The sequence below is a fragment of the Lipotes vexillifer genome, unplaced genomic scaffold (assembly GCF_000442215.2).
Source record: "Lipotes vexillifer unplaced genomic scaffold, Lipotes_vexillifer_v1.1 scaffold532, whole genome shotgun sequence".
NCBI classification, from domain to species: Eukaryota; Metazoa; Chordata; class Mammalia; order Artiodactyla; family Lipotidae; genus Lipotes; species Lipotes vexillifer.
The window spans coordinates 2,007,272-2,023,478 of NW_006798027.1; the positions used below are offsets into that span (position 1 = coordinate 2,007,272).

General features: G+C 37.7%; 1 pseudogene; it reads right to left on the reverse strand.

Annotated features, from left to right (window-relative positions):
- Window positions 1-3,925: 3,925 nt before the first annotated feature.
- On the reverse strand, window positions 3,926-5,829 carry LOC103075526 (zinc finger protein 639-like; annotated as a pseudogene).
- Window positions 5,830-16,207: the final 10,378 nt, after the last annotated feature.

Here is a 16,207-nt window from a genome sequence, read left to right on the forward strand (position 1 = left end):
CTGTGCTACAGGTATCTATGCTTCTAGAATTAGAAAAAGCTACATGGTGTGGAAAATTGTTAGAGAATGAATTATCTGGTTAGTGTGTCTTGGTTTTTTTTTGTTTTTTTTTCAAATCAGGGATTCTGAAGTTTTTCAGTTTGGATAGCATATCATTTGCACATGACTACACAGCTGGGATTATTACTGGAGCAAGTTCTTGCCCAGGATTTGCTTTGTGAAGTGTCCACTCTGAAACGGGAATGGACAGGACCAGAATCAGAGATGTTTTAGCAGTTGTTATATGACCTGATTGAGGATGCCTGTGGAGGTCCAGGACAATTTGGAGATGTGGTAAGGTCATCAGGGATGAAGATCTAAGATAACCGAGGAGTTGTGGTGCCTTATTTATCTTTTAACCCAAGATTAGATGAAGACAAAAGCAGGGGAGACCTGACTTTCAGCCAGATTTGGCAAGCAGGAGGCACCAAAACTCCCTTAATTTGGTTCATTGATTTGTGTTGCTATTATAAATACCTGGTATGATACTAATGAGACTTTCCCATCTGGGTCTTGTCTTAAAAAAAAAAAAAGAACTAGGAGATAAAGGCAGGATTAATCTCAGTTGAAAGCCAAGGGTTTCAGGTGGAAGGGCAATGAAGAATTGAACTAAGACCACATTGTCTAAGGAAGGGGCTGTGTGTCTCCATTTGGGTGACACATGTTTGGGTCATGCAATCTTTACCTGGTGATCCTGGCCTGAGGTCTCCTAAGAGAGTCCACCCCACCCCCACCTTCTTGGCAGTAGTTCTGGATCTGGATTCTGGGGCAGGTGGGACCTGCATGGGGGTTAAGGGAAATCAGCCTGTCCTGGCTTCAGCACATGGGAGTCCAGACAGGCCAACCCACTTCTTTATTCAGTCATCACGGGGATGAATAATAATTGCACATATGGTCACTGAAATCTGTTTCCCTTTCAAAGTGCTCATGGTCTGGCTTGAGCTGGGTTGGGATTCTGCAGATTGGCACTTGGGCAACTGCTTTTCCCTGCTGAAGTGTCAGAGCGTTAAAGATCAGCTCATAATTCTTTCTTGGCATATGACTTCCAGAGTTATTGCAAACCATAATTGCAGAATGGAGTTGCAGGCTGGAGTTTGTGTGGCTGCAACACTTTTTTTATAAGCTTGTACAGAATGTCAGGAGGCAAACTTTAGTTTCCATTTTTACGTTTGCAACGTGAAGAATGCTTTGTAAATACCTTAAAACTGAAAAAAAAAAAAGCAACCCCAACTGAAAACACACACACACACACACACACACACATCCCAACTCTAAGAAAGCTTATTTTTGCTAATCACAAACATCAGGTATCTGGCGATCGAGCAATTTCCTGGCAAGAAATACTGCAAGACAAGTCTGGAAGGGTTTTATGAATGTTGAGTAACTCATGAACCACAGCCCGTACCCAACTTTTACAGCATGTGAGGTGCAGAGCAATTTCACATACTCTTTGGGACTGCTTTGTTCTGTAATCAAACCTGGGAACAAAACGGCCATAGAGTAATATGAGTCTAAATAGAAAATGGAAACATATGTGGGAAATATAGCTGAAAAAACAGCAAACGTTGGATACATGTTAATAGTGATTCAAAGGACATTTCACTTCTCTATTGGTTGGCCTAGAATAAGGTGAGATGACCGTGTGCTTGACGTACAACCAAATACACGAGAATGACTGACCATAGCAAGAAACTGGATTTGGTAGCCTCAGTCATTAGTGAGTGTCTTCAGTAAGTTGTATTTACACTGCATTCACTAATATGCTATCTCCTTAGTTGATAGCCAGGCCCAGGAGATGTTTTCCTGTATCAGCATTTAGAATCCACAAGGTGGGCTTCCCTGGTGGCACAGTGGTTGAGGGTCCGCCTGCCGATGCAGGGGACATGGGTTCGTGCCCTGGTCTGGCCTGTGAGCCATGGCCGCTGAACCTGTGTGTCCGGAGCCTGTGCTCCGCAACGGGAAATGGCATCACTTTTGTCTCTCAGCTTGTGATTAAGTCTTTTCAGGGCAGGAAGCTCATTACTAAAGAAGCTCTTTTTGTTGGATAGTTATCCTCGTTATGACTTTTTTTTTTTTTTTTTTTTGAGACTCTGAATTTCTACCACTTCCCTTGTTCACTTTTTGAAGACTTTCCCAATCCTCGTGACCACCCTTAGTTCTTTAAAAACAGGTCTCTTGCTGGTCCTGGGTCTTTCAACTGGTAAATAAAAAACATTAAGTGAAATGGCTATAGAAAGTCCAAACATCAGTGATCATACTAACGGTGATCTCATGTCCAGCTTACTCACAGCTGTTGGCTAGACTCTATGGCAACAATTGTGTCACCAGCAACTAGTGACTCTTCGTGTCTTCTTTTCTGATCTTTATACCTCTTACTTCATCGTATGATTACATTGGATAATTCATCAGTACATCTGTGATTCTGTACCCGAAAGGCATGTGAATTCCGCCCCCCCATTTCTATTACCTCCAGCTTGGTCCAGGCCACTGTATTGGTTCCCTGAGGCTTTCACAACAAAGCACCACAGGCTGGGGGGCTTAAACAACAGACATTTATTTTCTCACCATTCTGGAGGCTAGAAGTCTGAGATCAAGGGGTCAGGGGTGTTGGTTCTCTCCGAGACTATGAAGGAAGGGTCTATTCCAGGCCTCTGTCCTTGGCTTGTGTCCTCCCTGTATCTGCACCTTCCCTCTGTATGTGTATGTGTCCACATTTTGCTTTCTTATAAAGACACCAGTCCTACTGAACTAAGGTCAACCTTAATAACCTCATTTTGCTTTAATTACCTCTTCAAAGACCCTCTCTCCAAATACAGTCACATTCTGAGGCACTGGAGGCTAGGACTTCCATCTCTGAAGCTGTGGGGAAGGCAGGCAGGATCCAGTCCATAACAGCCACCATCATCTCTCAATAAAGAGTTTCCTGATCTCCTAAAGAAAGTCCCCCTTCTTCTGTCTCTCAGCCTTCCATTTGTTTTCATCACAACCTTTAGAATAAATTGTAGTTATTTTGTGTTTGCTTGGTTTTTGTCTTTCTTTTCTAGTAGAGAGCAGATTCTGAGATTCGCTTATTATTGTGTTTATAATACCTAATATAGTACCAGGTGCCTAGAATTGTTAGGATCCCTAATACAGCGTTGTATACTGATATTGGCAGCCTCATTTTTTTCCTGACTTCAAGAGGGATGCCTCTAATTTTTCACTGTTTAATTACATCTTAAATATGCTGTTATTTCAGGTTTCAGATAGAAATCTCCAACAGACACTTCAGGTACCCTAAGTAACATATTTATTTCCTTCTAGCAAAACTCTGACTTTGTTTGGGTAATCCACACTCCTTCACATGGCCGTGTTTTCTTTGTCATCTCACTCCCATTACCAGGGGTTGGTCTAAGAATGAGGTTGTGATGAAATTCCAGCTAATGAGACAAAAGTCTTTTGTGGACCTTCTAAGAAAGATTCTTCGTTTTATAGACAGGGGGAGAAAATAGTCCTTCCTCTAGGGCACATTGCTATTTTTGCAGAATAATGTCTGTGAGGCAAGGTAGCAAGGAGAATGCCAATACCATGAACAGAGAGAAATATGGAGGGATATCGTATCTTTTTTAGTAGATTTGTTTCTTATCAGTTTATGAACTCAGAGCACATGCAAGAAACACGATGATAGCCCAAAAGTGGCTAAAACTACCAACTACAATACATTGAAAATACCACATTTAGGATACAATTATATACTGAAAAAGGTAGCAATGCCAAGAAAATTGGCAATTAAAAAAAATCTTGTTAAAGACAGTTCTCATAAGTTGTGTTTAAAATCATCCATTTTAACATCTGCAAAAAAGTCAAATTTATTATTTTACATCATTATGGAAGTTAAAGAGAACAATCAAGTTGTCTCACGGACTGGTAGATGACTTATTAACTCCCTTTCATTTCCAAACCTCATTAAGCAGTCACGACATCTATGAGGTAAATCAGCTGAATGCCTGAAATCTAGCTGAATTTTAAGATCTTCAATCTATGAGGTAAATCAGCTGAATGCCTGAAATCTAGCTGAATTTTAAGATCTTCAATCTGTCCTGTTGAATATTCACGATATTGACATAAATAAATCCCTTCAGATAAATGTGAATTTAAATGTTTGCAATATTCTAGCATGCTTGAAAAGCCTTTCCCACAGTCATCACAGACATGAGCAAAAATTTTAGTATGTTCAATAGCAACAGGCCTGTTAACATTTGTATGAAGTCTATAATGAAACCCACATACTTGACATACAAAGAAGTCTTTACATTTGTCAAATGTAATTTTGCTTAAGAGGCTGTACTGTCCATGTTCTCCATTGTTATACTTATCACTTAACTTTATTAATTTACATGCATGCTCATTTACCACATGGCTATGCAAGTCTTCTGGATCATTCATTTCATGTTCACAGAACTGACACAAGTACTGTTCATCACAGCTGTGCTCCTGGAAATGTAGGTAGAGTTCACTGCTTGAGGAGAACTGTACCTCACACTGCTCACACCAATAAAGGTGACCACTAAAATGGGTGTCTGCAGTGTGCTGGCTGAGGTTCTCAAAAATTACTGTTTTATAGTCACAGTATTTACAAATGTAGGGATCCCCTTCATGCAGTTTGGATGTTCGATCGGAAGCATATGGGTAGAGAAACTTTCTTTGCATACGTGACACACGTTTGAATCACTACGCTTATGCTTCAAGATCATATGCTGCTTTAAGTCAGAAAAATATTTGCTGTTGAACTCACAAAGTTCACATTTATAGAGGCCACTGCTATTAGCTCTCAGTAAAGGCCGTTTCTGCCGGGCAGCCACATTCACAGCTTCGCTCTTGTCAAGAATTTGGCAGAATTTAGCTGGTGGTTCTTCATCACTTTGGTCTTGGAGACTCTCAGAGGAATTGTTTTCTGCCTCTGTATCATAATCTTCGGAAGTTGCGTGCACTTCCGCAGCAACTGGAACATCTTCAGCAGAGTGTGAACTTCTGTAGGGCTCTCCTCTTGAGTCTGCTGGTTGATTGATTCGGGGCAGTCGCGCTCTTCATCACAAATTTCAGTATCAGCAAATTTTTCTGTAGAAAAGGCAGTATGGTCTAGAATTCTAAGTACAGGACCTGGAACCAGGTCGTTTTGATTTCTGTTTGTGGCCTTGATTCCATCTGTAAATTTTGGCAGGTCCTTTGATGTCCCTGTATCAGAATCATCATCATTTAGTTGTCATGTCTCTAGGCTACTGTTAGCTGTAGCAGTTTCTCAGACTTCCCTTGTTTTTTTTTTTGTTTAGTTTTTTCTTGTTTTTTTTTCCGGTACGCGGGCCTCTCACCGTTGTGGCCTCCCCCGTTGTGGAGCACAGGCTCCGGACGCGCAGGCCCAGCGGCTATGGCTCACGGGCCCAGCCGCTCCGCCGCACGCAGGATCCTCCCAGACCGGGGCACGAACCCGCGTCCCCTGCATCGACAGGCGGACTCTCAACCACTGCGCCACCAGGGAAGCCCAGGCTTCCCTTGTTTTTGACGACCATGACAATTTTGAGGGGACTGGTAGGGTATTTTGCAGGATGTCCCACTAATGAACTTTGTTGTTTTTTTCATGATTAGACTTTGTTGTCAAAATATTTTGTCTGGTTGTCTCATAGAACAAACACTGGAACAATCATCAGAAAAAATTCCATGGAATCCATCTGCAATTCTGCTTATTCCAGAGGAATCTGAATAATGAGAAGGGTGTAAAGTCTTCCTTTTCCTTTTTTTAGGATATTCATTCATATCTTTTTTATCTAAAAATGGAAAAATTTAACAAATATATCACAACTGTTAATATTGTTATAAAATTTTCTTCTAACCAAATAATTTATTGGCAATAGGAAGTATGTGTGCCACATGAAAATCCACTTCATAAGAGAAATGTTAAACAATCCTTCTGCTTACATTTTGGATTTATTTTTCTGATCAAGTTTAAAGGCAGGACACCAAGTTCTGTTCTCTTTCTTACTGAGGTTGAGAACTTTTAATTTGGTATATTTCTTAATACTGGAGTGAGGAAAAATGAATCACAGGAAGTTTTCACAGATGGTAAAAAAAAAAATGCCAGTCCTTGGGGTCCACCCGGCCAGCCCAGGGGCAGCTCTGAGGAGGCGGCGGACCAGACGCCCAAGCTTGGGGTGGTGGGGGTGGTGGGGGTGGGGGGCGGAGGGGCCGCGCAGCCCCACCCCCGGGCACAAGGCGGCGGCCTGCGCGGCTCTGGCCCGCACGGCCCGGGGGCGCTCCTCTGGGCCAGCCCCACTCCCCGGCCCAGACTCGGTGGCCGCACTCCAGCACATTGTGTCTTTGATGATGATTTTGAGCTACTTAATTAACTAGCCCTGGTGGCACTTTACCTGAGACTTCTTCCTGTTTTAAGGCTGTCGGTCTGAAGATTTCTAATGCTTATAGCTAAAACAACTTTTCTGCAATATTGCAACCTTCAATATTAGGCTGTTGAAGTTTTCCTCTATGTCTAGTTTACTAAGGTGATTTTTTTTGTAAGCATTTTTTTTTCTCTAATCAGGAACTGGTTCAAATATTTTTCTTCATCTTTTGAGATGGAGGTATGATTTTCTTCCTTTAATCTGTTAGTGTAGTGAATACCATCAATATATTTCCAGAGGCTGAAACACCTTTGCCTTTTGGGGATCAACCACGCTTGACTGTGAAGCAGCATTCGTTTTAATAATTGACTGGGTTCAAATACTAATTTATACTTTAGTTGTGATGCTTGTGTTTATTTTCAAAAGTGATGCATGTTTATACATTTATTTTTTATTTTTACTTTCTGGTTCTGTCTTCTTGTGTTTTGCATATCTGGTCAGGCTGATTTCTTATGGTGAATTGGGAAGTTTTGTGTTTCTCCGTGCTCTGGAACAGCTTCTTAAAAATAGAGTTTTTGGATTTCCCTGGTGGTCCAGTGGTTAAGACTCTGAGCTTCCAATGCAGACGGCACGGGTTCGATCCCTGGTTGGGGAGTTAAGATCCCACGTGCCACCCAGTGAGGCCAGAAAGTAAAAAAAGAAAATTTTAATGGAATTTTCTTTTCCTTGAAGACCTGGTAAATTCTTCTATAAAATGATCTGAATAGATCTTTTAGTAACTTTTCAAAAGTAGATATTTTAATAGCTTCTCAATTTTTTGGTATGATTTTGGGTCTAAGTTTTCCACTTCTTCCTGAGGTGATTTTGGTAATTAATCCACTGCTGGGAAGTAATTCTATTTATCTATATTTTCAAATGTATTTCGTAAGTTTGAGCATAATATTCTCATGTAATATTTAAATATCCTTTGTATCTGTGGATACATGGTCATCTTTATTCTTCTTTTTTTTTTTTTTGTGGTACGTGGGCCTCTCACTGTTGTGGCCTCTCCGGTTGCGGAGCACAGGCTCCGGATGCTCAGGCTCATCGGCCATGGCTCACGGGCCCAGCCACTCCACGGCATGTGGGATCTTCCCGGACCGGGGCACGAACCCTTGTCCCCTGCATTGGCAGGCGGACTCTCAACCACTGCGCCACCAGGGAAGCCCCATCTTTATTCTTAATGCTGCATTTGTGTGCTTTCTCTAGCTTTAAGATATCGTATTTACCAGAATTTGCCTATTTTGTTTCTTTTTAAAACTTTGGGTTTTTTTGATCAAGTTTACTAGGGTTTTTGTTTGTTTATATTATATTAATGTCTGAGCATGTCTCAACTCCTTCTTGAACCATTAACTTCACTTACTTTCCCAGATACTAGTCTCCTGATTTTTTCAGCTCAACACTTTTGTTTTCAATCTCCGTAGCTGGTTTCTCCACCCCTTTCCAACTCTGAATGTTGCTGTGTCTCAGAGTTCTAATGCAGACCTATTTTCTTTATCTTCCTGAACTCTCTAGGTGATCTCATCCAGAGGGTCTGAGTGAACAATGGTTCTGGCTGTGGGAGCTGGATCTAATGTGCTTAGAACCTAATCCTAATTCTGTCACTTAATAGCTTTGTGATATAGTGTTTGTATAAAGTGAGGGAAACAAATTTTTCTGTGCCTTGAGTTTCTGAAGAAATGGTAATGGTATCTATTTCAGAGAACAGTTGTGAAGAATTGAGTTAATACATTTAAAGAAATCTAGAACAATGGAATATAGTTCAGTCACTATAAATATTAGCTATTATTACCAATATTCATCTGCATGCTTCAATATCATTTATAAGCTGATGAGCTTCCCTGGTATGCTACCTCTCAGTGAGTGGCACCACCATTCGTTCATTTGGGAACAGTAGTATGGGCAGGATTTTATCTCCCTTGTACACTCAAGTCTCCCCAGTACCTCACAAATCTCTGGCATATAGTAGATGCTCAATAAATATTAAGCATGGAAACTAACACACCATTGTAAAGCAATTATACTCTAATAAAGATGTAAAAAAAATATTAAGCATGTCACAATCTATGAATATCATTTTTTCCATAACCCACAAATACAGTTCCATCATTTCTAAAAAGTTTAAAACTTCAGTTTTAATAGTAGAGTCATGTACATATGATTATGAAAGGCTGGGAAGGAAAAAGTAAACAAAAATGTAATGGAAAATACAGTACACATTCCAATTAAAAGGGTAAAAATTACAGAATCCATAGTTTATTTAATCAAACCCACAAATACAAGTAAAAGAAAAGAAATATACTTAGGTAAAATGAGTAACAAACACAAAAGAAAATGGAAGGAATAAGATCAAACAGCTCAATAATTGCAAAAAATATGAGCAGATTGAATCCTTTCATTAAAAATACATATAGATTGTGATTTCAGAAGCAAAAGATACCGTGTATCAGTCAACAAATAAATAATAGATCTGGCTAAAGTAATTGAAATCCATATGATAGATGTAAAGTTACTACTTAAAATGTAAAAAGTACTCCTGCAAATCGAGAAGAAAGTGTGGAATAATCCAAAGGGAAAGTGAGCAAAGTATATACAATGATAATTCATAGTACAGCAACTCCAAATGACTCAGAAAATAAGAAAAGTTGCTCAAATTTGCAAATAGAAAAATAAAATTGAATTAACAATGAAATAGCACTTAATACTCACAGACTAGCGAAAATGAATTAAAAGATCTATAACTGTTACAGGTAGAAATCTAGGGTAAAGGTACACATATGCATTGCTGGTGGCAAGGTAAATTGTTAATCTTTTTTTGGAAAGCAATCTGACAACACCTATTAAAATAATGTATAGCTTTTGACCTAGAAATTCACTCCTGGGAAATTTTCCTTTTAGAAACAAAAGCCACAGTACATAAGAATCCATACACATAGCTATTTATTACACCATTGTTAGTTGTGGCAAAAATGAGAAAGAAACGTACTGCCCATCAAATGAATGAATGAGCTGCATACCAGTTGATTTGAAAAGCTATCCACAAAGTATTTTTAGGTAGAGAAAGGAAGCAGGAAAATATACAATATGATTCCATTATTGCAAAACATACAATAACTCCTTCCAAACAAAAAACTGTATGTGTGTTTGTGTATGGGAATGGAATTATATTTATGTATAGAAATATATACATGATTAAGCAAATAAATAAGCTGAAGTATTGTTATACTAAATCAAGTATATATAAGACTAAGTATCTGTATGTGTTTGTATCCAGAATAAAGTGTGTGTGTGTGTGTGTGTGTGTGTGTGTGTGTGTGTGTGTTTAAGGACAGGAAAAACATACACATATGATAGAATATACATGTATTTACGTACATAGAGGACTAGTTATATGGATGTCTATGTATGTAAGATTATGAAGATGTCGATTTAAACAGGAGTAATGTTGAATGATCAGATTAGGGGTATAATTGGGTGTATATGGACACAAGTGTGTGGATGGACTTGAGATTGGGATGGCATATAAAGTTGGGGAGGAGCTAAGGGTAGGTTTGTAGTTGTGGTCATGGTTATAGATGGGAATGAAGTTAAAGATGGACATCTGTATGAGGTTGTGGACATGTATAGGATAGAATTAAGGGCATAAATCTGAATTCAAATCTGGATCTGGAGATTACAATCTATTTTCTACACAATTATATACAGGATTTTATATATCTATAGCTCCATAGGGTTATGAATATAGATTGTTTGACTGTATAGGATTATTCTTTGGATTTTTTAGCTGTACCAGAATAAGATGTTTATTCCACATCTGTTTTAGATCATGCTTAATTATATAACTATATAAATCTAATGTGTGTATGAATATATATATGCAAATACACATATTAATGTATCTGTGCTTTACATTATACAATTATGAAAATGAATCTCTCTATAGTTTTAATATCTAGTAGTTCATATATATATGTGTGTAGAAATTCTTCTATGGACTTGTGTAAACAAATATACATCTATCTATACCGGAATATATAGACATTTATACATGAGTCTACTCCTGTAATGGATTATGCAAATATATCTGTATCTTCATAAGGGATTATGCAAATATATTATTTACAAAATGAATTATGCAAAAGGACATTTTGTTAAGATTATGTAAATATACCCATGTCTGTAGAGGATGATCCAAATATTTCTTTCACTGATTCCATATCAGATTATGCAATGATAGCTATCCCAAATTATGTAGCTTCACCTATAGAATGCTAATACATAAATAGTCTCTATATAGTGTTCCATAAATGTATGGGTATCTGCTTAGTATTACAAAATATTGCTGTATCAGTAATTTCATCTGTTTAGAATACATAAATATATCTTTAAAGATTATGTATATCAGTTAGTATCTATAACTTTATATGTTTAGAATAATCTATCTCTGTATGGTGTTATTTAGGGTACTAGCTTCTGTTCCTACATGGAACCATGAAAATTTCTGTGTGTCACTATCGATATAGGATTATGTAAGTTGAGATCCCTTATGCATCTGTATGGGATTATGTGGAAATACATATCTTTGACACTATGTAAGATATATATTTTTGTGTGTGTCTGGATCTGGAGCTTGTTTAATATTAGTAAAATGTATCTGTATATATAGTCATGCAAGATTATGTAAATTTATTTGTACCAGGTCTATAATTGTAAATACATTTGTATTTGTATATGCATAGAATGTCATCACTAAGAATGTGCAAGCATGTCAGTATCTGTATGTGATTATAGAAGTGCCACATGCCAATTTCTCTATTTCTGCCTCTTTGAGGACAAGATGTAGATCTATGCACTAAATGTTTATGAAAATAAATCCATAATTTTACCTATGTAGCAATGTGTAAATATATCTTCCTAGGAATATGTAAAAGTGTTTTATTAATCTAAATCTCTATAAGATTAGGTAATTGTGTTTCTTGAAGTCTTTTCACGTTTATTTTATTTTATTTTTAACATCTTTATTAGAGTAAAATTGCTTTACAATGGTGCGTTGGTTTCCGCTTTATAACAAAGTGAATCAGTTATACATATACATATATCCCCCTATCTCTTCCCTCTTGCCTCTCCCTCCCACCCTGCCTATCCCACCCCTCTAGGTGGTCACAAAGCACTGAGCTGATCTCCCTGTGCTGTGCGGCTGCTTCCCACTAGCTATCTATTTTATATTTGGTAGAGTATATAAGTCCATGCCACTCTCTGACTTCATCCCAGCTTACCCTTCCCCCTCCCCATGCCTCAAGTCCATTCTCTACATCTGCACCTTTATTCCTGTCCTGCCACTATGTTCTTCATAACCATTTTTTTTTTAGATTCCATAAATATGTGTTAGCATACTGTATTTGTTTTTCTCTTCCTGACTTATTTCACTCTATATGACAGACTCTAAGTCCACCCACCTCACTACAAAAAACTCAATTTCATTTCTTTTTATGGCTGAGTAATATTCCATTGTATCTATGTGCCACATCTTCTATATCCTATCTTCTGTCGATAGGCACTTAGGTTGCTTCCATGACCTGGCTATTGTAAATAGTGCTGCAATGAACATTGTGGTACATGACTCGTTTTGAATTATAGTTTTCTCAGGGTATATGCCCAGTAGTGGGATTGCTGGGTCGTATGGTAGTTCTATTTTTAGTTTTTAAGGAACCTCCATACTGTTCTCCATAGTGGCTGTATCAATTTACATTCCCACCAACAGTGCAAGAGGGTTCCCTTTTCTGCACACCCTCCCCAGAATTTACTGTTTGTAGATTTTGTGATGATGGCCATTCTGACTGGTGTGAGGTGATAACATTGTAGTTTTGATCTGCATTTCTCTAATGATTCGTGATGTTGAGAGTTCTTGCATGTGTTTGTTGGCAATCTGTATATCTTCTTTGGAGAAATGTCTATTTAGGTCTTCTGCCCATTTTTGGATTGGGTTGTTTGTTTTTTTGATATTGAGCTGCATGAGCTGCTTGTAAATTTTGGAGATTAATCCTTTGTCAGTTACTTTGTTTGCAAATATTTTCTCCCATTCTGAAGGTTGTCTTTTCGTCTTGTTTATGGTTTCCTTTGCTGTGCAAAAGCTTTTAAGTTTCATTAGGTCCCATTTGTTTATTTTTGTTTTTATTTCCATTTCTCTAGGAGGTGGGTCAAAAAGGATCTTGCTGTGATTTATGTCATAGAGTGTTCTGCCTATGTTTTCCTCTAAGAGTTTGATAGTGTCTGGCCTTACATTTAGATCTTTAACCAATTTTAAGTTTATTTTTGTGTATGGTGTTAGGGAGTGTTCTAATTTCATTCTTTTACATGTAGCTGTCCAGTTTTCCCAGCACCACTTATTGAAGAGGCTGTCTTTTCTCCATTGTATATTCTTGTCCCCTTTATCAAAGGTAAGTTGACCGTATGTGGGTGGGTTTATCTCTGGGCTTTCTATCCTGTTCCATTGATCTATATTTCTGTTTTTGTGCCAGTACCATACTGTCTTGATTACTATGACTTTGTAGTATACTCTGAAGTCAGGGAGCCTGATTCCTCCAGCTCCATTTTTCTTTCTTAAGATTGCTTTGGCTACTCGGGGTCTTTTGTTTTTTCCATACAAATTGTAAAATTTCTTGTTCTAGTTCTGTGAAAAATGCCATTGGTAATTTGATAGGGATTGCATTGAACCTGCAGATTGCTTTGAGTAGTATAGTCATTTTCACAATGTTGATTCTTCCAATCCAAGAACATAGTATATCTCTCCATCTGTTTGTATCATCTTTAATTTCTTTCATCAGTGTCTTATAGTTTTCTGCCTACAGGACTTTTGACTCCTTAGGTAGGTTTAATCCTAGGTATTTTATTCTTTTTGTTGCAATGGTAAATGGGAGTGTTTCCTTAATTTCTCTTTTAGATTTTTCATCATTAGTGTATAGGAATGCAAGAGATTTCTGTGCATTAATTTTGTATCCTGCAACTTTACCAAATTCATTGATTAGCTCTAGTAGTTTTCTGGTAGAGACTTTCGGAATCTCTGTGTATAGTATCATGTCATCTGCGAACAGTGACAGCTTTATTTCTTCTTTTCCAATTTGGATTCTTTTTATTTCTTTTTCTTCCCTGATTGCTGTGGCTAAAACTTCCAAAACTATGTTGAATAATAGTGGTGAGAGTGGGCAACCTTGTCTTGTCCCTGATCTTAGTGGAAATAGTTTCAGTTTTTCACCATTTGAAGGAGGTTGGCTGTGGGTTTGTCATATATGGCCTTTATTATGTTGAGGTAAGTTCCCTCTGTGCCTACTTTCTGGAGGGTTTTTATCATAAATTGGTGTTGAATTTTGGTGAAAGCTTTTTCTGCATCTATTGAGATGATCATATTGTTTTTATCCTTCAATCTATTAATATGGTGTATCTCATTGATTGATTTGCATGTATTGAAGAATCCTTGCATTCCTGGGAAAAATCCCACTTGATCATGGTGTATGATCCTTTTAACTTGCTGCTCGATGCTGTTTGCTAGTATTTTGTTGAGGTTTTTTGCATCTCTGTCATCAGTGATATTGGCCTGTAGTTTTCTTTCTTTGTGACATCTTTGTCTGGTTTTGTTATCAGGGTGATAGTGGCCTTGTAGAATGAGTTTGGGAGTGTTCCTCCCTCTGCTATATTTTGGAAGATTTTGAGAAGGATAGGTGTTAGCTCTTCTCTAAATGTTTCATAGAATTCACCTGTGAAACCATCTGGTCCTGGGCTTTTGTTTGTTGGAAGATTTTTAATCACAGTCTCAATTTCAGTGCTTGTGATTGGTCTGCTTACATTTTCTATTTCTTCCTGGTTCAGTCTCAGAAGGTTGTGCTTTTCTAAGAATTTGTCCATTTCTTCCAAGTTGTCTATTTTATTGGCATATAGTTGCTGGTAGTAATCTCTCACGATCCTTTGTATTTCTGCAGTGTCAGTTGTTACTTTTACTTTTTCATTTCTAATTCTATTGATTTCAGTCTTCTCCCTTTTTTTCTTGATGAGTCTGGCTAATGGTTTATCAATTTTGTTTATCTTCTCAAAGAACCAGCTTTTAGTTTTATCGATCTTTGCTATTATTTCCTTCATTTCTTTTTCATTCATTTCTGATATGGTCTGTGTGATTTCTTTCCTTCTGCTAACTCTGGGGTTTTTTGTTCTTCTTTCTCTAATTGCTTTAGGTGTAAGGTTAGGTTGTTTATTTGAGATGTTTGTTGTTTCTTGAGGTAGGATTGTATTGCTATAAAATTCCGTCTCAGAACTGCTTTTGCTGCATCCCATAGCATAGGTTTTGTGTTGTCATGTTTTCATTGTCATTCTTTTCTAGGTATTTTTTGATTCCCTCTTGATTTCTTCAGTGATCTCTTGGTTTTTTAGTAGTGTATTGTTTAGCCTCCATGTGTTTGCAATTTTTACAGATTTTTTCCTGTAATTGATATCTAGTCTCATAGCATTGTGGTTGGAAAAGATACTTGATACAATTTCAATTTTCCTATATTTACCAAGGCTTGATTTTTGACCCAAGATATGATCTATCCTGCAGAATATTCCATGAGCACTTGAGAAGAATGTGTATTCTGTTGTTTTTAGATGGAATACCCTATAAATATCAATTAAGTCTATCTTGTTTAATGTATCATTTAAAGCTTGTGTTTCCTTATTTATTTTCATTTTGGATGATCTGTCCACTGGTGAAAGTGGGGTGTTAAAGTCCCCTACTATGATTGTGTTATTATCAATTTGCCCTTTTATGCAGTTAGAATTTGCCTTTTCTATTGAGGTGCTCCTATGTTGGGTACATAAATATTTACAACTGTTATGTCTTCTTCTTGGATTGATCCCTTGATCATTATGTAGTGTCCTTCTTTGTCTCTTGTAATAGTCTTTATTTTATTTTATTTATTATTTTTTTTGCTGTACGCGGGCCTCCCACTGTTGTGGCCTCTCCCATTGTGGAGCACAGGCTCCGGACGCACAGGCTCAGCGGCCATGGGTCATGGGCCCAGCTGCTCCACGGCATGTGGGATCTTCCTGGACTGGGGCACGAACCCGTGTACCCTGCATCGGCAGGCGGACCCCCAATCACTGTGCCACCAGGGAAGCCCTAGTATATGTTTTTGTTATCCCTAAAGGTAATCATATTTTCCCCTTATTTAATCTGTTTCTCTGATTAATTATACTTAATTTTTAAAAACTCTTTATCATGGGAATTTCCAAATATGTATGAAAGTAGCATAGTATAATGAACCCCCCGGACCCATCACCTAGTGACAATCACTATCAACATTCACTGAAATTTTATTTCCTATTCTTCTCACTGGTATAGATGCTGTGTATTTTACTTCTATTTTTAATGGTTATCCTTAAGAATATATTGTGAATGATGAAGTCTAAAATTTATATATAAAATTCATAATTTGAGGATATTCGAACACTTTAATTGTTTTCATTCCTGTATCAATCAGCTTAGGCTCAGTTATTTTGTGATAACAAACAACCTCAAAATCTTTGTTTCATAATCTTCAAAGTTTATTTCTTTCTCAAATTACATGTCTGTCATGATTTGGCTAAAGACCAGCCCATGTCTTCTTTACATATTTCATCTCAGGCTGATGGAGCAAATTCCACCTGGGAAATTCTGGCCTCCTACAAGAGGGAAAAGAGAGATTGACAAAAGTGGATGATGGCTGTTAAGATTTCCATTCAGAAACAGCACG